At 45.8% G+C, this 21,269-nt stretch overlaps 1 protein-coding gene across 7 annotated transcripts in view; it reads right to left on the bottom strand.

Annotated features, from left to right (window-relative positions):
• Nucleotides 1-21,269, bottom strand: part of NFATC2 (nuclear factor of activated T cells 2) — a 109,147-nt gene that overhangs the window by 11,620 nt on the left and 76,258 nt on the right. The window lies entirely within an intron of this gene.

Genomic DNA, 21,269 nt, shown 5'->3' on the forward strand with positions numbered 1-21,269 from the left:
AGCAGAGCAACTAATTGGCTGGTAAATACAAACTTAGGTGTATCAGGCATAAGGAGCCCAAGTCCAACAAACTGTCTTGGGGAAAAATACTGGGGTGGGGGGATGTTTTTATAAATCAACAGCAATGAAAGGCTTTTTCTGGAAAATTGGGACAGATAACTGCCAAGAGGTGCTCAGCTGTAAAGCTTTGCTTTAATTGCATCTCCACCTCTCCAAAGGTTTTTTCTCCTTATTGAAATAATGTCAGGAGAAGCACCCCGGAACTTTTTTGGCCTGTATTGTAATCTATCTGTGTGAACTATAAGCCTCTTTAACGCCATCCAGCTCAACAGCAATCGTGTCATCTCTGTTACTTATGCAAACTCTTGGAAGAAGTTACTGATCTCAAACTAAGTGAGCCCCAAACTGAGTCAAGTCCCGTGATGCATTTTTGCTACAATAGTTTCAATAGACTGAAAACCCATCGGCATCTTTCCATGAATTTAACATCATAATATAGATATCTGATGGAAAACAGAATCTAAATAAAATACATATTTTTGGCTAAAGCCTGTCCCAACTGAAATCAATAGCTAAACTCCTTGCGATTCACAGGATCTGTATTTCGCTCACGCCATTTAACTAACCTCCCCTTCTATTTCAGTAAGCTTCCAGAGTGAGGTGTAAAAAAAAAAGATCGCTATCTATGGTACCATCCTACCCAAAATCTTTAACAGGAAGCTGCGTGTTTCTGCAGCAAAAGAGCAGAAAATAAAGATAGCATTGCTATTAAAAAAAAAAGTGTCCTAAATTCACTGTACATCAAAAGTATCAAGAAGGAAATACTCAAAACACAAATCTCTCCATGACGACACCCCAGAACTTTTAAGGATTTTCTAAGCACTTCCACTATTGTCAGCCTGCTTCCAGAAAAGACCAAAAGCCTATTGCTATGAAACATCTGTGTTAAAACTGTGAGGAAAAAGTGTGACCTAGTGGTTAAGGCACAACTGGACAGTGGGACTCGCAGCCTGGAGCTCTGCTATGCCGTCATCTTGCCATGTCGCGCTGGCCAAGTCCAAAGTTTTCCCAAAGGACCAGCTCTATCAAAGGTTTGCTTGAGTCTGAAAAATGCAGACAGACTGTGAAGGTCACACTTGGGGAACTTAAATACTTCACAGAAGTATTTAACAAAAGTCTAACAGAGAAAAAAACAGCCTGGGATGATGATGACCTGGAAGGAAAGGAGCCTGTGTGATGATGACACAGAATGAGCCTGTACGGAGCGTGTGGACATAGTGGAGAGCACTTCATTTTCAAAATACTCCTACAGGGATGCTATAAAGTCCTTAGGTAGCTTGAATCCCAAACTACCAAAGGCATGAGGTGCTGAGCTCAGGTACTCTAAGCATCCTTATAGCCACCAAGGTAAGACAGCAAAATAACGCCTCTAAACCCACAATCATCAGTCAGTGTTGGAGCACTCACTATCTCTAAAAATTAGGTCCTAAGTATTTCTACTGGGATGATCAACATCGAGCCAACATAGGTTACCAGGAGCACACTGAAGACAGTGATCTGGCTTCGTTTTATGGCATCCAAAGCCAGGAGACTACGGAGCATCCCTCACCCCGGGGACGCCATGTCCTGGCAGCCCCTGGGTACCACTGTATGAAGCTGGCTGCTCTCTCCACTGACGGTGTGGGAAGCCGGGGCCTGGCATCCCAGGGCAGCAGGTACCGAGTACCTTCCTTCAGACGGGCATCCCCCTGCTTTTGTTTATCCATGCACAATCCTCAGGCAGAAGTTGTTACTCTGCAAACGGCGCCCTCCAGGCACTTTCTTCCCAGTGATACAAAGCAAAGTGAGCAGTTCCAGGGGAAAGAACACAGAGCACTTTGCACGCGTGGAGATAATGTGGAACCCGCGCTGCTTTCCCTGTACTACACGCCATGGGGTCTGTCCCGGTTTGCCATGCTTCACTTCAGCCCGTTACACAAATGGTTACGATCTTGTAAATCAGTAATAAGTTGCACCTGAACCTGTAAGTGATTAGTAAAAAATCATTACACTTCCATGGCCAGAGGACTTTCACACAGTTAATCAGTTAAGAAGAGAACTGGGTGTTAACGGGTTGTTTAATTCCCTGGTAGACCAGTTTATTGAGACCCCCATAACAAGAGGACTGAAATCAGAAGTGCAAACAATGTATGGAAGAATTATATTGCCTACAAACGACATTCTGTCCTGGAGAAACAGGTACCAAATGTTGCACTAAGGTGAGCTGAAGGAAGGAATTCAAGGACTGATCAGGTGCCATCTGTGGTGGTTTCTCCTACTGAACCCAGTTGAATCCTTGTTTCAGTCTATTAGAAATCGATGAGTTGAGTTTTCTAGGCACTTTCTCCATGAACCAGGAAACAGAGGTTACGTGGTATCTGCAGGATACACACGCACTAGCTTTCTCATCCTGGGTTGTTGACTGGAATGGCAAGAGAAAGAGCAAATTTTGCTCCAGAGTGTGATTTCCTGTTCGCTTGATGAATTTCACTAAACATCATTTTTTTAATCTGAAGATTCTAAGATAGGTGCAAACTCTGTTTACACATCGACTGGAGGAGGAATCTGTGCCAGCTGGCAATGAGAAAAGTGCACCTTCAGGCAAAACACTGTGTACTTTCCCTCCTGCCCTGGGAGCTCTACCACTGCAGGAAGCCTTTGGAGCTCATCTGCAGGGTCACTTTTCACACTGGTATAAAAACCCTTACTGTAGAGTACCCCATCTCGGTCACTGCATGGCTACAATGAGGAGAGGCGCCCCATCGAACTGGGGTGTTTCTGTAAGTACCAGTCTCAGCACCCTTTTTCTGCCTCCTCCTCAGCACTGCACATGTTGAAACCAAATCCGAGTGATGGCAACTGGGGTGGTCCCCAGCACCACGCCTGGGTTACCTGACACGGGGACTGCCTCTGAATGTTAATGGTGACGCTGCCAGCAACCATATGAATAAAAAGGAAAAACTCTTGTATTATTAAATTTGCTGAGAGGACAATAAATATGCTGTTTGTTTACCAGATAAACCCTTTAAGTCTGCTCAGTCACTGTGTAAGGCATTCCATAGTGTCTGACAGCTTGGTGAAGTTCTTCCAGGAGTCTAAGTAGCCACTTTGGGAAGCATACCTTGAAAGTGGAAAACTAGATCAGCCTGGGTGTGAGGAGGAACTCCAGGCCACCGTGGATTTGGTTTGTAGTAGCTTTCCATAACAAAGTCTTTTTTTAACTGACTTTCTTTCTGCTCACATATATTTAGATATGACTTTCATTCTGCAATACTCTGGTGCCAGATAGTTTTGGCTGAAACTGTAAGGGGTGGACACGTGTTTGAGTCATGCAGTTGGCTCTCTCTAGTTGATAGTTAGTAAGTTACTGAGAAAAAATGAAGTTTGTATTTAGTTTTAGTTAACATGCAATGAGACCAAGTGAAATATTCCAAGCAGAAGATGCACATCATAAATACATATACAAAAACTTATACCAGAACGGGATGGAGTTCATTTTCTTAAGCCACATTAGTTGGCTAAACAAATACAGAAATTCTACACTGATGGACTGAAGCTTGAAAAATACAAGGCAGGAGGCTCCACTTTCTCACTCCTAACTCTTGATCTAACTCTGTGGCTGCTGCTGCAAAGCACTGCGGGGGGAACTGTGCTCGCATCTATTTCTGTGAGCGGGGCTTGGACCTTGTGAATTTGCTACAAAACTGCTGAGATAAGCAGCGCCATTTGGTATTAGTATCTATTTCTTTTAGATTAAAAACAGCAAAACCAAAGGAGGTTGGTGATGATTTTTTCCTACAGTAGCTTGCACCTCGTGGTCTGAACACTAATGAAATTTGTAGCAGATACCGCAATGCCTCTAAAATAGTACCTGCCGGCAGGAAAAGCACACAAGAGACAGCACTGTTTATTCACATGGCACTTTGCAGTTTCATCGTTCTCCTAGACTTAACCTATTTACTGAGAGGTGATATGAGTCATTCAGCAAAGTGTTTGAAAAACAGACAGAGAAAAAAGAATGGATGGGAGAAAGCTATGTTTTACAGGAAATAATTGGGGGGGTAGGAACCGAAGAATAGTTACAGCATGTTCAGGATTAGTTGAAAGTAACGAGAATAGGCAATGCTGCTGCTTTTTATATTTCTGTCACAAAGGAACTACCAGAACAAATATTTAATTGAGGGGAAACAAACCATTTAACAAATATTTAATTGAGGAGAAACAAACCATACTACCCTTCCCTTAAGGCAGTTTTGCAGGGGATGAACAGTCAATAATGTAATCTATTTTCCTCCCTTGAGCACTTGTGCTTATGTCTATTAATCCAGACAACTATTTACTGGCTCTAATTCTCTGGCATCTTATCTTCTGCAGCGTCTTAACTTTGTAAGCGTCCCTGCTGAAGGGCTTGTGGATTCTTGCAGAATCTGGTCCTCTCCAGCAAACCAGGTTTCCTTCTGAACGTGTCTGAACTGAGTTTTGAAGCTGGTTCTCAGGAGAAAACAGCCAGCAGAAAGCCATTGTCCAAGGGAACAGGAGAGATGCGCAAATGGCCTATGAACAACTGCGAGACAGACCAAGCCTTCCTATGCAACAGGCATGCAAATGACCTTCTGCTTGCAATTACTCTGCTTTCACAAACAACTTCGCAACAGCGAGCACGAAGAAGGCATATGTTTCTGATGTGCCTTATTTTAAAGAGGATTTGGGGCAGTAGGCATACTGTTCTTAGTGCAAAACACTGAGCATGGGGACATATGAAATCACTTTTGCATAGATTACTTTTCTATCACAATTCCACATCCTTCAGCAAATGCATGCTCGGGAGCAGGTTCTTCCCCTCTGCATTAGGCACTGAGTGGTGAGTGCTGTTTTCAGAGCACTGCTGTCAGGAAAGTGATCACTGCACTGCAGGTGATGGAAAGGGACAGGGTCGGGAGGTCTGCAGGTCTGGGTAATGGGAGCCCATGACAACAGAGCAAGTAACTTTGGGGCTACAGTTACACGCCCCAAGTTCACTGGAAAGAAGCCAGACCATTAAGTATTTAAGTGGTTACTGACAGAGTGTTACAATTCACATAAAACAATGTCAAGGAGGTGCCACATACAACATGCTGCCTGTCGGCCCACATCCATCTGTTAGCTTTTATTTTGCTCTTTGACTGTAAGCCCTTTGAGGCAGCAACTGTTTGTTGTTGTGTTGGTTTTTTATCTTAGGAGTCAATACAGCATCTGTCACAATGGAGAGCTCATCCATGAGGGGTTTTCTACCATACCAAAATACAATGATAAAAATAATACTATGGAGCGTACGGACAGAATAGAGACTGTGATGAAGTGAGAGGGAGAACTAATTATAAGAGACACCTGTAACTCCAAACAGAGTGCAAAGAGTACGGGGAGCAGATACTGTAGCTCACTTTGCATCTCACCTCAAGAAGGCCGGGAAGCTCTGACAGTAAATGGCCTGAGAACATAAGAAAAATGCATGTGCATCATCTGTAGACTTAAAACTTTCAGTTTGAGTCAATGACACGAACAATAAAACTTTTGTTCTCAATATGAAAAGAAAAGAGAAGGGGGATATAAATTACCAGAAACAGAGCTGAGCTCCTCCATGTCCAATAGCTGCTGAGGTGACTATCTTTAGCTGAAGAGCAGCCAGAGCTATGGAGGCTGGGCAATTTCCAACTTCACCACAATAGCAATAACCTACATTTGTTCAGACATTAGTCCTCAATTATTTGCAGACCTCCCATCCCAATTCTAGATCAAGACATAGGAACAACCACCCAAAGAGACTGCCCCAGGGAATCCTTCCCCGGATGTAATGAGCCGTCCTGAATTTTCCAACTGTGAGGTCTCCGAGCTGTGTGCATCCCCGTGCGACCCAGGCAGGATGCGAGGCGCTCTGCTCAGCGCCGCGTCTCAGGGGCACGCTGTAAGTACCTAGCAAGACTGTCCTAATCCGTCCCAAGTTCTCATCAGCTGTATGACAACGTTCTCCTTTATGCACGAGTTTGCACGGCCAGCTCACGAGCCCCGCGTCTGTAGCTCATATTGAACCTATTAGTTTGCATTTAACCATCCATTGCTACATTTCCTGGGTGAATTCCAACCAAATGGCGAAGGCTTTGGAACCACATGGTGATAAAACACCCTCTTGCCTAAAATAAAGATAAAACTTTCTTACGTGTGATATGATCCCATCTGACTACAGAACACTTTCAAAAGCAATTGGCAGGCCATTCCTTCGGCAAGGAACGTGGACTGAACGGGAACACTGCTCGTCCTGCAGTTGGGGAACCAGCCACAGACAGCTGGAAGACACAGCAGTAGCAAATTTGAAGCCCAAGCTCACAATAACTCTTTCTGAGTGGGTCAGAAGGAGAGCAATTGCCAACGGATGAAATGCCCTGGCTAACACACACAGCATAACAGAATAATATGAAGCCACTGGTATCTTCCTCAAGGCCAGATTTTTAAAGCTATCTGGGTAGCTAATTGTCAGCTAAATCACTGTGGATGAGACAACTACCCACTCTAAAAAATAATCAATTATACAAAGACACGAGCATGCATCGCCCCTCAGAATCTGGCCCAACCTGTACCACCATGACAGAGAAGATGGAACAAATGTTGGTGAACAACAGAGAAATCCTACAAGAGGAACTGAGGGTTGTCTTTTAGGATGCCGAGGAGAGATGGGAAGGTTTTTGTAGCAGCAAGGGCTGAATCAATGCTGCCTCCTTGGACGCTCCTTGCAGCATCACCACGAGGAAGGCTCACAGTGCAGCACCACCACAGACCGCCACTGCACAGTGCTGCCATAACCTGAGTGCAGCAGCAGGAAAACAGGCAGGTGCCCAGTAAAGGGAAGGGAAGTTTTCAGGTATGAAAAAACGCCCCCTCAAGAGACCTAAAAATGAAAGTAATTACTGGTGGGAAAAGATAAACTGTCCAAGAAGCTGGGTCTTTCCCCTTTGCAGCCAAGAAGATAAAACACGTTCCCGGTTTTAGTGGGTGGCGAAGCCACAACGATTTCAGAGCAGGCTCACACTGCCGTGGGTGCTGGGAGAGGGTGAAAGGAGCCTCGCAGAGCTGAAAACTCCCCACGCCGTGCTGCGGGTGCCCGGTCACCTGCGGGGGGCTCCGCTGAGCAGCAAGCATTTCGTCCACAGCCAAGCCAGCAGCCGGCATCCCTGTGGGGCCGTCAGCATGCAGGGTGATGCCCTGCAGGTCACGAAGGGAGCTTTCCCCAGGCACGGCTGGAAGCAACACTGAGAATAACGGCACAGTTTATACTGGGGCTGTAAATCGCTGCTGCAAATAGTGACAGCCAGCTGAGTCTCCAGAGAGGGTTTGGTCACTGCTGACCCTGGCTGAGATCTGAAGGGTGACCTAGATACAGAGGGCTGCAGCCTCTCACCTGCAAAGACGGGCAATTTTTATGGTTCAAGAGGCTGGCCATCTCCAGTAGGCACTCCCCGCTTCTCTCCCAGATGGGGTGTCCCAGAAACGTCCCCTGGTTGCAGTTCTTGTTTGCCTGCCTGGACAAGGCACTCAACTGCATGGGGGCAGCATCAGAAGGGGAAAAGAGCAACACGAGAGTGGTTTGTTTGGTTTGTTCTTTTTTTTTTTTTTTTTTCATTCCGAAATGTCATCTGCATCCAGCTGTTAGTATTTTGGAAATCTGCTCGGTTTTGTTTTCCTCGTGTGGTTCAGCATGGCTGATGCTCCAGCTGCAAAACCTCAGCTGCCAGTGAGCCTGCTTAAAGCAGCTCTGCAGGAAAGTCCATGTCCCAGCCAGCACCTTCCTCTCCTGGGGTCCTGGGGGCAGCCTCTTCATCACCCTAAGGGGAACGGTGCTCAACTCCACCATAACCACACAAGAGGAGAGCGAGGTGGTCAGGACCTACACAGTAGGTGTCTCCAGCAAATGACGTGGCAGAGAAAGTATTTCGGCTGCAGCCAACTGCATCTTGACCCCAACAGCTTCTGCTTTTTGTGAAAGTATCACAATGCCTACACCATGAAATGCAGCATAATAAATGCACTGCAGATTGATAAACTTTCAAACACTGTGGCATTGCTTGCAGGTTTTCTGATTCCTTTTTTTTTTTTAATCCCATACTGTTATGAGTATAATCTATGTTATCTGTAAAAAGGCCATGATTCAGCAGCAGGACAGGTTATACGTGAATGTGGGTGATGAATTTACCCAGCACACGTCCCTTCCAGTACTTCTCCCACGCCCATTGCAGTTGCCTGCTCTCTCCTGAGACCACAATAGTATCCTCATTTTTCCCCTGACCCCAGAGCAGACATCCCTGCTACAGCCAGAGAATAGCAGGAGAGCGTGCAGAGTGCCTTGAAAGGGCAGGAGAGTGTGCAGAGACTTCCAAGGAATGAACTTAGAATGGGGTGTGGGTTACACACATGAAAACACAGTGATTAAGTAAAGTTAAGGGATGGGGCTTTATTATTGAAATAACTTTCATGTGACAGCTGAACCCCAAGTACCCAGTTTTTATCCACACAACTTTATTCTATACTAAGTCTCTCAGTGACATGGACGAAATCATCCTGCACTGAACAGTCAGGTAAACGCAACCCCTGCTAAATGTAGCCTGATCACATCATCGGCCCTTCCATGTCTTTCCCGTTCCTCCCAAGCAATGATGGAAACAAAGTGGGGTGATTAATAACCCCTGATGATGAGATTTACCAAGTAAGCTCTAAGAGAAAGCATAAGCTGTACAAGTGCCTTTGTTGCAGGAGAGGCATTCAGAAGCGTGCTAGGCGGGTGCTCAGCACTATCCTGCAAACCAACAGGAGAAATGCTGGGAAAAGAGCAAACTTTGTTTTCCACGTGGCTGGAGAAGCAGTACCTGTGCATCCCTGGCAGGGGTAGGACAGCCCAGCAGGCAGGGATGTGCCCCCACAGCCCAGCCTGAGTGCCCTAAGTCCCAGGGGAAAAGGAGTAGACACAACCCTCTTTAGCGAATCCCTGCCTCCTGCAGATAAGCACATCATAGCAGAAGATAAACAAAGCTGAAAAGTAAATGCGTAAATATATAGTGTGGGCTGCTTGGAAGGTCACTAACCCAGAGGAGAAGGGATTACTTTAATTTCCCTTTTACCTGGAAACAAAAATAAACTGAGAAAACCAAATAACTTCAGCATCACTTTAAAGAGCTGGAAAAAAAACCCTCTCTGAGAAGGGGGACAGTCGAGAACGCCTCGCTGGACGCGTGCTCTTTGCCTTCCCCCATAAGCAGGACTTTGTGTGTCTTTCACCGAGGCTGGCCTGGATGCATGCACAGCGCGGGAGAGGCGGGCCGAGGAGTGAGAGGACGTGAAGTTTGCTGTGCTGTCCAGAAGATGAAAACACTAGTGCTGTTTATAGAGGGAAACCCAATTCGTCAGCCCAAATGAATTCCTGTGCTAATCCATGCAGGCTTCATGTTTTCCACCAGCCCCAGCCACTGTAAAGACTATCTTTAGGAGGCACAGTGTGTTTGGAAAGGAGCAGCTGGAAAGAGGGGACGTTTATGCCAGCTTGGAAGGCTTTCTGGTATGGAAAAAGAGGAATGCTCTCTTGGGTCTCCCCACAAAATTAAAGCATCTTCATCCAGAGCAAAACGATGCCAAGCACAACAAACAAAAGCGGCTTTCCCCAACTCTCCTGGGCAGCCTCACTCCAGGGTTCACAATGGTTTCCATAGAACTTGTTTTGCTATCAAAACAAATTTGATCTATCCAGGCACGATGGCGCGCACTGTTTTCTGAAGAAAAGAAAATTAATTTTCTCACTTCTTTGTCAGCCAGAGAATTTTTGTCCAGGTGCCACAGACAGGGACTCCCCAGATAACTGGTGCATCTGCCGGTCGGCTGAAGGCAGTGTGCATCTCAAAAAGAAAAAAAACCTCGAGAGGTTTTGGTCCGTGTACACGGCATGACGGAGCTCCCTTCGCTGCAGAGGCAGGGGCAGAGCCGGGCCCTGGCTAATTGCTCTCGTTCCTTGGCCTGGGAGGCAGCCCGAGCAGAGCGTGGCTGTGTGGCAACGCGTGCTTCCTGTAATAAACCAGCCATCAACTGCGTGCATCTCTCGTTGCATTCACGGGAGGAAATGAATGTCTTGTTCTATTGACCACAGTCTGTTGAAATGCTTGTAAATATTACAGTCTAACTGTGATTAAGGGCTAGATTGCTCGCATGGCCGGGGTACGCGGCCCCTCGAGAGCTGCGCTGGAATGTCACATGCAGGAAAGGCTCCTTCCAGCCCTCCTGCACGGACACTCACGCTCAGCAGTGGTTTCTGAAAAGCAGAGATGATTTTCTGCACGACAGACTAGGCTGGAGGAGCGCTAAAAGCTACATCTACACCAAGACCATTAGCAGAACCGCCTGAATTTTGGGTAAGTCTTAATCTTGATCTGAAACTTGCACTAGTCTGGAAGTTGGGAAGAGCTATGAAATGTCAACAAGTGTAAAACAAAGCTCCATAAGTAGTAATTTTAAAAACTGACATAACAATCATTTTGTGGGCTTTTTATTTTAATAATAACCTATAAAAATTATATGGAAGAAAAAGTGCATTGAAATCCATGGTATTTTTTAAAAGAAAATGTCTGTAGAAGCTATTTGAAGACATGAGGCTGCAGGAAGACCTTAGGAGAGGCCCAAGGCAGCCCACCTAGCCGAAAATCTTCCGCCAGAGTTTGTCCGCTGGTAATCAGTACCCTGGTGTGCTTTCCAAGGAAGAAAACAGCACCCCACTCAAAGCAAATGTATGTGTGCATTTCCTTGTGCACAAGGAAAATTGAAATGATTTTAAAGAAAAAAGATGCCCAAACCAGAAGATAACTAAAAAACTACAAATCTTTAAAGTTCTGCTCTGATTTGCCTCAGTCCTCTGATTTCAGCCAAGCCAGTTTGCTCCCCAGACCTGCCCTGAGTGGTCAGTGCTCACATTCACAGACTATTTCCAGCCTTTTGCAAGCACCAGTTTGTACAAATTTACAATTACTTCATATGCAAGGACTTGAACCAGGGGACTCCTCAAAGCCATACAGACAACTTCCTAGGTTGGCGACCACTTAGCTACAGAAATGCTGGGCCTTATTTTGGGGTTTTGGCTGACCTGTGAATTGGGTGCTGTGCCCCACGTGCCCCTTCCCCTGCAAGCAGAGGCTGAAGGTGCTGCCCGTGGGCAGTCTGGATGCAGAAAGCTGCACAGAGCGTCTGATTTCAGGAGCCCTCCAACACCAGGACCTTCACAGACACCTCCCGAGAAGCGCCCTGCTGCCTCCGGGTAGGAGCTGGAATCCCAGAGGGGGCTGGTGAGTACCTGGCCCGAGCACCGGGAGGTGTCTGACCATAAAGCAAGGCAGTGCCTGGCACATCACTCGGCTTCCTCTGGCCTTGTGGCTCCCGAGGCTCCCGGAGCTGAGCTCTTACAAAATAACCGATGCCGCGTTGCTCATAATGCCAGCCATTTCACCCAGGGAGGTTTAACTGTCACAATACTTTCACCACCGACTCCCATACTTCTGAAGTGGCTCCCCCTTCATTTAGTCATTCTCACTCTTTCCAAAGAAACTTAGAAACCACCTAAATAAACCAGCACCAATTGAGACACTGCAAATGTCATAAGAGTCATTCATGTGTCTCACTATTTGTCCTACATTTGACTCGATTCATTCACGAATGATGAAGTCATTCATCATTAAGAAACCAAACCAAACCACACCACAATTTGGGAATCTTTGACTAGGCTCCCCTGGCAGAGAAGATCAGAGGGGATGATTGCAAAGTCACACTCCTCTAATTTACTGCTTCTTTCGCCCTGGTCCAAATTATTCTTTGCGCGTTAAAAGTGAAGGTTCAGAGTCCCTGCACAAAGGAAGAGCAAGCATAAGCACTGAAAAAGGACTAAATGATGCTGTCACTTTGCTGTGATATCACCTGGTTATTTCTGCACGGCCTCGAGGTTTTCTGGTCAAGCAGTGCACCCTGGTGCACAAACAGGGCTGGCATATGTCTGTGCTGCCAGTGCCCCCCCACCAGCCAGGAGTCAAGGCATGGCCAACACAGGCAGCTGGATGGCAGCACAGCACGGCCCGCTCTGACCTTTACTTTGACACCTGACAATTATCCACGTGGAAAAACTCTCCCTCAGATGCAAACGTATCCCTCCAGCGTCCATGGGCAAAAGTCAATAAGTTTTCTCACTAAATCTAGTTCAATTACGATTTCACTCTAAAGAAATCGTGTTTGTTCAGCTGTGGGCAGAGTTTAGTCTGTGTTTTGGAATGCAAACAGACTCCAAATTAAAAACCCACGAAAGGACATGGCATGATTAAAATGGGAACTGCGTGGATTAGGAGAACCTGCAGGAAGATGAAGAGTGTTAGGCCAGCTTCTCACTTAGCGAGTTAGTGTTGCTCTGCTGAGTCACATGGGCATCACCCTTGAAGTCCTTTGATCCTCAGTGCTCTTACTCCAGGTTAGAGTAGCTGAAGATTTAACTCTTCTGTATCTCACAAAATCCACTGGTTAAATCTAACCCAGGTTCAAAGTCAACGTTATCAGGCCATTAGTCACGTGAATAGAGAGCTCAGATGTTTAATTGCCAAACAGAATGTAGTCTTCGTAGCAGACGTGCACCTAAACTGGAGAACAGGAAAGCTTCCAAAGTCGGGAGTACTTGGATTTAGGGTTTTTGCACAGACCCCTTTCAGAGAGAGGATCCATCTGTGAAATTCACAGCTGGATGTACGCCCAGATTTCTGTGCTTGCAAAATTGAAGCATGGGGACTTGGAGTGATGACTCAGACACAACTGCATTGTTTATGCATTTTAGCTTGGCTTTTACCTTCCTCTGTTTTCTTCTTGGTAAACACAGAGAAAGAGTGTGAAAGTTAGCAGCTGGATGGAAATTCAAATTAGAAGCTAATATGCTGGGAAGGGAGTTTCATGGTCTTCACAAATTTACTTTGCTCCCCCTATCTCTGCCTCTCCTGCTGGCAGGACTACAGATGTGCTGCTTGTTTTTCAAATCACAGAAGTAGAAATGACCTATTAGGTCATTTAGTACCTCTCATAGCCAATGCAGAATTGTCTTCTTGTGCATTTGTCCAGTCTGCTTTTAAAATTCCTCTAAAAACACACTGCATCCAAATTACAGCAGAGAAATCTCTTGGAACTGGTGAGTAAGCAGCACTATAAAATGATCTGCGAGTATAAGGCCATAGCAGCTTCTGCTGGGCAGAAAAGCTCTCACTGATTAGAGCTAAATTAGCTCTCATTATTTAGAGCTCTTGTAAGAATATTGTGTTTCATGGGAAATTCAGATGATTTATCCTCTTTTTTTAAGTGCTCAGGGATTTATAAATAATCAGTATTGTATTTTTTAAGAAATAAAGTATGAAAACCAGGTGGAAAAAAAAGAAAATTTTAAATTAACCACCTATAGGACTTCATTCTTGTGTGAAAAAAAATCTATATGGACCAGAAGCCCCACACCAGCTATCCACGCTGCCTGGCAGTACTCAGCTGGAAGGGTTCTGTTTGTGTGAATAACGCTGCGAATCCAGCTATTCTTCTGTAGCTTTAGACTTTATAACTGGCTTTCAGCTTGCACCATAAATAGCCTGTATATCTTTAAGATGGTTAATTTTGCCAGGCATCTTATTTCACAATAGTTAAACGCGCAGATGTTGTCCAAATTTTTCAAAGCAGCAGGGCTCTTTGCAGCTGCTTGCAAGATTTCAGAAGTGCAGTTTGAAGATGGCTTGAGCTGCCTTTTCACTCGCCCTCTCAGCGGGAGCAGAATCCTCCCATTATACTGTGCTGGAAGGGGAGAAAACTTCCTTCTCCTACCTTTGCACATTCTTAACATGAACTCAATTTGTAACAAATGAAACTGCAAAGAGCAGCAATGCCAAATGCAGGCGCTCAGGGCTCATGAGTCAGGCACCTAATAATCATGAGATTGGTTTTAAAAGCAGGCAATCACCCCCCCCCGCCCCCAAAATTGCATCATTTTTGCATGCCTGGGTTTTGAAAGATCAAAACACTGCGGCTCCTAATTTTAATGTTTTGTATTTTCTTGGCTTAGATTTGAAAAGATCACTAAGAGCAAAATCCTCTCATATTTTGCTGCAGTCACCTGCACAGGGACTTCAAATCACTAAGAATATTCCAAGGCTCACAATGAAATTGCAAAGAATGAGCAAAATCTTTGAGCTGCCATGTAGACGCAAGCCTGTTCACATGTATATTCAGTTACATAGTACTAATTTTAAAGGGGAGATAACAAGATAAACCATGAGGACAAGTACACACCTAGCTGCTAGTTTAGCTCTCAGGGAGGGCACAGCTCCCCCCCGCAGCGCATCTTTGTAATAAACGAATCCAGCACGTTGCATCATCTTTGCTGGGAGTTACCAACATCAGGATTCATTTTGAGGTGGTAAAGGCACAAAGCTGAGCTGGTGCAATTACTGCCCATGTTGCGTATGCGAATCCATTGGGTTACGTAGGCTGCAGCTACCCCTACAAGCTCAGCCAGCTGAGCGGCACTGGTGCTGCCGGTGAAGCCCTCCCCATGCGGATGTACAAAAGGCTTTCAGTGGAGCAGCTGGTGGTGGTTCCCTGCCTTGGCACCAGCTGTGCTGATCCCAGCGCTTTTACACCGACGGAGCTGTGTCTATACAAGGGCTCATACCATAATAGCTGTGTTAGCAAAAGAAAAAAAATCAACCACCTTAACCAGCATAGTTCTGTGGTAAGCTGCCTAAGTGTAAATCAAGCCTTGTTAAAGGCTTCCAGAAAGCACTCCTCTAGTTCAAGGCAAAACGGTGAATTCAGCTCTAGAAGGAGTTAACCCCCTTTCCTGCTTTTGCACACTTTTCTTATAAAAGTGCTATCTGCACATTTCTTGCGTCTCATTTCCAAAGGCCCATTTAAAAATAATATTGTCAAAACAGTCATGACTTTGCCTGAACTAAAAGACTTTCTGTGTGGAGCCCTCAGTGTCACCCCTAGCTGACAGGAAGACCACTGATTCATTTTTTTTACACCCTGTATTTGCTCGTGTGACAGCTTTGCTCTTTCTCCAAGCTTTGCCCTAAGAAATGAGGGTGTTTCTAACAGCCACACCTGTTCTCAGTGACAGGTAACGTACTGCTTGCCAGCAGTCACTCATTCACTCCTAGAAAGCGGATAGCACGCTTTGATATACACGGTATGAAAAGAGTGAGTCTGATGGAAAGACAGAAAAAGGAGCGAGTAGCTCTGCCATGCCTCCCGTCGCTACATGTGTGCTTTCACAGCCTGGGGGGCATTTCCAGGCAATGGCCCCAAGGTACTGTTGGTACCCCCACATCTGCAGGAAGGACGTGGCTGGGGGACCTGGCAGCGTAGGATGCTCGAGGCTAGTTTGGTTTTAGCAGCGCCATTCTGCATCACCTTGGGCAACTCAGCAGCTCCATGCCCCCGCTTTGTCCAACTTGTAAGAGCTGGGGGAAAGCCTTGCCTGCTTCTTTCTGCTGTGGAATTGTTTTAATTCATTACTGTTCCTCTGCACTGAACGAACAGTGTCACTGGACTGAAAAATGTTATTGTTGTTATCCCTTTAAACTGAAAGTGGATTGAAGGAATAAAAGTAGATGTATGGTCTGTTTTGGCAGATGTCTTCCAACAGATGGGTGTCTATGGTCGTCTTTATAAGAGCTGTCTGCTGTCTGTGATTCAGACCGTCTAAGGAATGCCATGAGCGTGGAGTAAATGGACAGCAAGTCTGGGAAAGGACTTTATTGTGGTTTAGAAGCTTTCAATTCCCAACTGCATGAACAAGTTCTTTTTTTCAAGTAATTCTGCCAGTATTTCAAAACTATCATTGAAAATTGCTTGATGCCTTCTGAAAACTAAGTGCTTTCTGCTGATAACAGTCCGCTGTTTAAGTCTTCAAACGGTGGCATGCCTTCCACCAGCAAATCGCCAGGATTGGGCTTTATTGTCTTGGTGCATGGGTTGCTGGTGGGACCCTGCCCACTGAGGCACGGAGCAAGCTTTCACGTACCCATCCTGCACTGTCAGTTCTTGGCGGCGGTGCCTGTGGTCTCCTAATGGAGTCTGCATGTTCTTTTGAACAGGAAACGCTTTGTAACACAACTTGCCTGTGGGCACTTACTGCACCAATTAAAGATTCCTGAGCTCGAGAACAAAGAGGTGCCAGTGGAACTATGGTTTTAATCACTTGATTCATTTTCTTCCTTCCTCCACTGCTGATTTTAGATGTATGTGTTGTTTTTTTTTCTCACTTTTCTTTGTTTTGCATGTTTTTAGGTGGCAGGACAGCCACTCAGAACTACTGGGAAAAGAGCGTTTTTGAAAAAGGGCTGAATTTTCAAATAGTGAATTATTTCAGGAGGTGAAGAGCAACATCAGATGCCTGTCTGCCATAACAACACTAATACTTAGCTCTTATTCAAGTATGCAGCCATTTCTTTTCTTCCTGAGAGTCCATGTGAGTTTTAGTAACATGAATTAATTAAATGCTTAACTGTACTAGAAGAAAGGATAACAAGATTCATTTTATTAATGGTAAACTGAGGTACAGAGAAGTAAAATATGTTGCTGAAAGACCATGCTCAGACACAACCCAGGAGACCTGCCTCTTGATAGAAAGATCCTTCTACTTCCTACCAGCAGACCACGGGCTCTGGGGAGCAGAGCCACCTTTTTGTTCTTTTTTCACATCACATCTAGCAAAAGCAAGACTCTGGAACACGAATGAGGGACTTAGGTCCTAACACAAGCATACAATAACAGTGATCCAGACATAAAGCATGTAGTGTACCCAAGGAGTGGCATCAAGTCCCAGCAGAGAACAGAAAATCTGGAATAAAGTGAGTCAGAGCATCAGGAATGAGTCTGATGAATACCCTGATTTGCTAGAGTGCTTGAGCAAAACACGGTGGAGAACGTACATGCTTCACTCTTAGTCAAACCCTGTCTGAGCAGAAATGACCACACCTTCTATGAAAAGTAGTTCTAATTAAAAACAGAGCGTGCCTTTTTTTGATGCAAACTGTTGCCCTTACTGAACGACAGCCCATTTGCAACACGCAAATTCCCTCCTGTCTAAAGCACCAGGAAACAGGAACATTTCCCCCCTGCCCTGGATTGCTCTTCTCCTCTGTGCATTTGATGAGCGTAGATGCACGATGAAGACAAATATAAATCAAACTAAAACGTGTTCCCACAGCCACCATCTTCTGTGCTTCCTGGCCAGGAGATCAATACAGTGCTACAAGAGAAAGGCAGCTTCTCTGCAGCTGGCCGGATCCCTGCCCTCTGTTAGTGCTGCTCCGCTGCTCTATAATGCACGGAGGGTGTAAATTGCCTTCACCTTGCAGCTGAGGTTCCCCCTGCACAGGGAAATCCCCAGCTGGCACCAAGCTGTGAGGGTTGGTGGCTCTGTGCCACCCTCGCCATGCAGGGACTGGGGAGGGTGAGGATGCTCGTGCCATGCTGCTGCCTGAGCTGAAACCCCAAAAGACTTCTGGCTTTGAGGTGAGGACGGTGCCCTGCAGACAGTGGCAGAGCATCCTCCTTCCCCCAGCCTGTGCTCACCCTCTCCTCTCATCCACACACGTGTCAGTGGATGCAGGCTCCTGAGGCACGTGTGGGACCAGCGCAGATGCAGAGTAGGCAGCGAGAGACCAGTGCTGGCAGGAAGGAGGTCAGAGCCTGGCTGCTGCTTATGCAGGGCTGACACAGTAGCTTTGCTTCCCCAGGGGAGCTGGGGTTTCCTGGAGGTGCTCAGCCCTGGGCCTGACAGCTATGTGGCTACAGAGAGAAAAGCTGCTCGGAAAAGGTTTTTCCTGTCCACGGAGGAAAGAAGAGATTTGCATTTGATTTCATGCCACTGTGGGTTCAGACTGCACATCTTCTTGCAGTTGAATGAAAGAAAGAACACAAAAAGAAAAAGGAGAGAGCTGGCACATTCCGAGTAAGGGCAATGGTTACTGAGGTGGCGAGCAGAACTCCCAAACTAACAGGTTGCTTGTAGTGAAGGTGATTGAAAGTGCCGGGTGATTTACAGGCACCACACTGCACACACTGCAAATTCATTTTCTGAAGAACTATCTGCTGCATCTGAAATTTTCTGTGAAATACATGAATTCACTCTAAAGCATCTCTGCTGATCAGCAGTCTGATTAACCACTACACAGCCATCTGCCTTGCTTCTCTCCTCCCCATTAAAGATTACTGGTGCACCAAAAATAATTTAGAGATCCTGTATCAAACAGACAGTTCTGAGTGTCAGATGTGGTTAGATAGTTATCATTTGAATAATGACAATCGTTTTTCTTTGTAAAGTAAAAAGCACACAACATGACAGCCGAACCTAAAGGAAGGACTAAATCTGAGGCAGGCAAGTTGGTAACATGCAAGACAACAGCTACACGTCCGTTTATTTGTATGGGAAGACCTAACCCCATGCTTTACACTGAACCTCTACGAGGCACTTGTAGATCGTGTCGCATCTGAGAGCTTTGTCTGCGATGCATTTCCCCTCCTATTGCTCTTGTCACACGATCGCTGTCTCTCTGTGTCTCAGATGGGAACTGCAGCACACGGCGGCTGAGCAGCTGCCCCAGGCTGTGCAGCAAACCCCTGGCTCTGCGGCAAACCCCTGGCTCTGCAGCAGGGGCACAGGGCACGGCCGCAGCCCCCAGCCCCGGTCACCCTCGCTCTCCATCCTGCCCCTACAGAAGTCAGCACCGATGGATTTTGGGTGGTGTTGGAAATAATTATTTTTTTTACAGGACTTTTGCTTTAAATAGCTAAGCCGATTGTTCTGAACGTCCCGGAAGAACGCAGCTCTACTTGTTAAGGTTTTGTGCTTGGTGGTGTAGCGTTTACCACTGTGGCTGGCTTTGGTTATGAACAATATGAAAATGAGGCCTCATCTGAAACATGCTGAGCACTCTCTTTTCCTACGGTATTCACTTGCATTTGAACTAACTAATCGCTTCTTGCCAGCATTACCTGTTGAGTCCTGAGGGTTTTCCTGACCATGGCTTATCCTCTCTCCCAAAATATTTCCAACAGCAATGGGCCTCTGAAGCAGAAGTGTGTAATAAATGCTTCTCTGCCAATCTTTCATGCGTAGTCCTTTCCTCTGGGGATCCCTGTTCACTTTTTCATATCAAAAAGTTACAGATCTATCTATCTATGTATTGTTTGTTGGACAGAGAAATGGTGCATGCAGGAATATGTATATGGAGATACACATATGGGAGGCAACATCCAACCTGCATCAGTCTCCCTGCTGGCTGCTTTTCCAAACCCAGCCTCTGGGACTCTAGAGCTCCAGCCTTCCTTCCAGCAACCACACACTTTGCCATTTGGCCTTACAGGGGAAAGGTGAGAAATTGCAAGTGGGCTGCATAGGCTGGGCAGGGCACCTGCTGCCCTAAGGAAGCACAGGTAAGAGGAGAAAAGGACAAAGGTCTCCTTCAAACAAAGCATATGACAGATCCCCACATCTGCAGTATGGTCAGAAATGTGTTACAGACACGCTAAAGTTGTCATGAAGGTAGCCAGTATGGCTGGCACCAGTTATGCAGCTGCTATGCGCAGAGCTCCTTGCACACAGCACAACCAACCGGAGAAGACAGGTCAACGTTTGCCATCACCTGCCTTAAGGTCCTCGCTGTTTCAGCTGTGCTACTCGACCTGAAGAGCTTACAGCCTCGAGAGCTATGGTCACATGTTTGGCAGTAATCCTCCTGTGGAGGTGGAACTGGCTGTTATCTTTACACGGCAGGATGTAAAGAGAGATTAGGCGTGCTAAGCCCCGAATCTTATGTGCCCCGTGGAGCAGTGAAGACTCTGAGAAAAGAACAAACCATGGGCTCAGAAAGAAGGCCAAATACCTTTTTTTTTTCAGCAGCAGCAGAGAAGAAAATAGTGAAGGGTCCTGCCAGCAATGGCAGTTGGAAGAAGTAAATAGAAACAGTAATTGTGTTATCTATGAGATGTTATTCTTGGTCACTTCCAGGAGAGCTCAAACAATGGGACACTGTACCCTCTGTGAGAGGGAACAGCTCCAGCAATGAGGAACTGAGGGAGCAGGGCTCGTCCCAGGTCACACAAGAAGTTCATGGCAGAGCTGAGAATAGAAGCAAAGCCCAGAACACCAGGGCTGTGCGCTAACCACGAAGGCAAAGGACGAGAGCTGAGAAGAGGAGGTCAGAACTATAGAGAGGGTCGAAAGCTGGACTGTCAGCAGAAATATGGAGAAAGAAGAACAAAGATGAGGGAGGAGGAAGATGGGGGAAGGGAAGAGGAGAGAAGGGAAGCGAGAGACACCAAAACAGCCATTGCCTAAGAGTCTGTACACCAGTGGCACTGCAGCGCACTCATGCCAAGCCTAGCTGGGGAACCATCATCTCAGCATCTATCCATGAAAAATCACAACAAGGCCTAACAGCTCACTTTATCTCAGAATAGCTTTCTGGATAAAAGGGATTTGAGGGTAAAGCCTCCATAATCCTTTGGGTTTGGTTTCTTTTAATACTATAAAGCACAAAAATAAACTTTCTAGTTAGGAAAAATATGGCTTTTGTTATGTTCTGAGTCATTTTCCCCCAGCAGCAAACAGAGTGGCTTTTCAATTTAAGCCTTGAACATTTCAGAATCAAATGTTTTGCAAAGTCCTAAAGTAAATCACAGTTTTCCGAGTCAGACGTCTAACTAATGTAAACTCACTGAGGTCAGTAAGGAGGCTGTATGTAACCAAACTCACCTTGCTCGACTTGAGTGGCAGAATTGATAAATTAATCTCTAGTCTGAAATCAGTTCGGAATGACCCCGTCAGCCAAGCAGAAGCCTGGAACTTCATTTCTAACTTGCTGCTATTCTGCCTAATGGCTTCTCTTAGCAGAGGTCAAGCACATCCCTTGTGAGCCATGCTCTATTTACATGTTTCTGGCCTGATTCAAAACCCATTGAAATTAATTTCGCAGTCCATTTTGGGAGTTCATTTAAGTGGACTTTGGCTCTACTCTAAAGTCTGCTAGCTTTAACTTCAAGTTTCATTCTTTTTATTTCTTTTACAAGGTTTGTACCGAGTATTTCTAGAAATGTGGAAGAAGCTCTCACTTTCTCATATTAAAAGTACCTCAGAACAGAGAGTTCAGTTTTAT

The sequence above is a fragment of the Cygnus olor genome, chromosome 16 (assembly GCF_009769625.2).
Source record: "Cygnus olor isolate bCygOlo1 chromosome 16, bCygOlo1.pri.v2, whole genome shotgun sequence".
Taxonomy (NCBI): Eukaryota; Metazoa; Chordata; class Aves; order Anseriformes; family Anatidae; genus Cygnus; species Cygnus olor.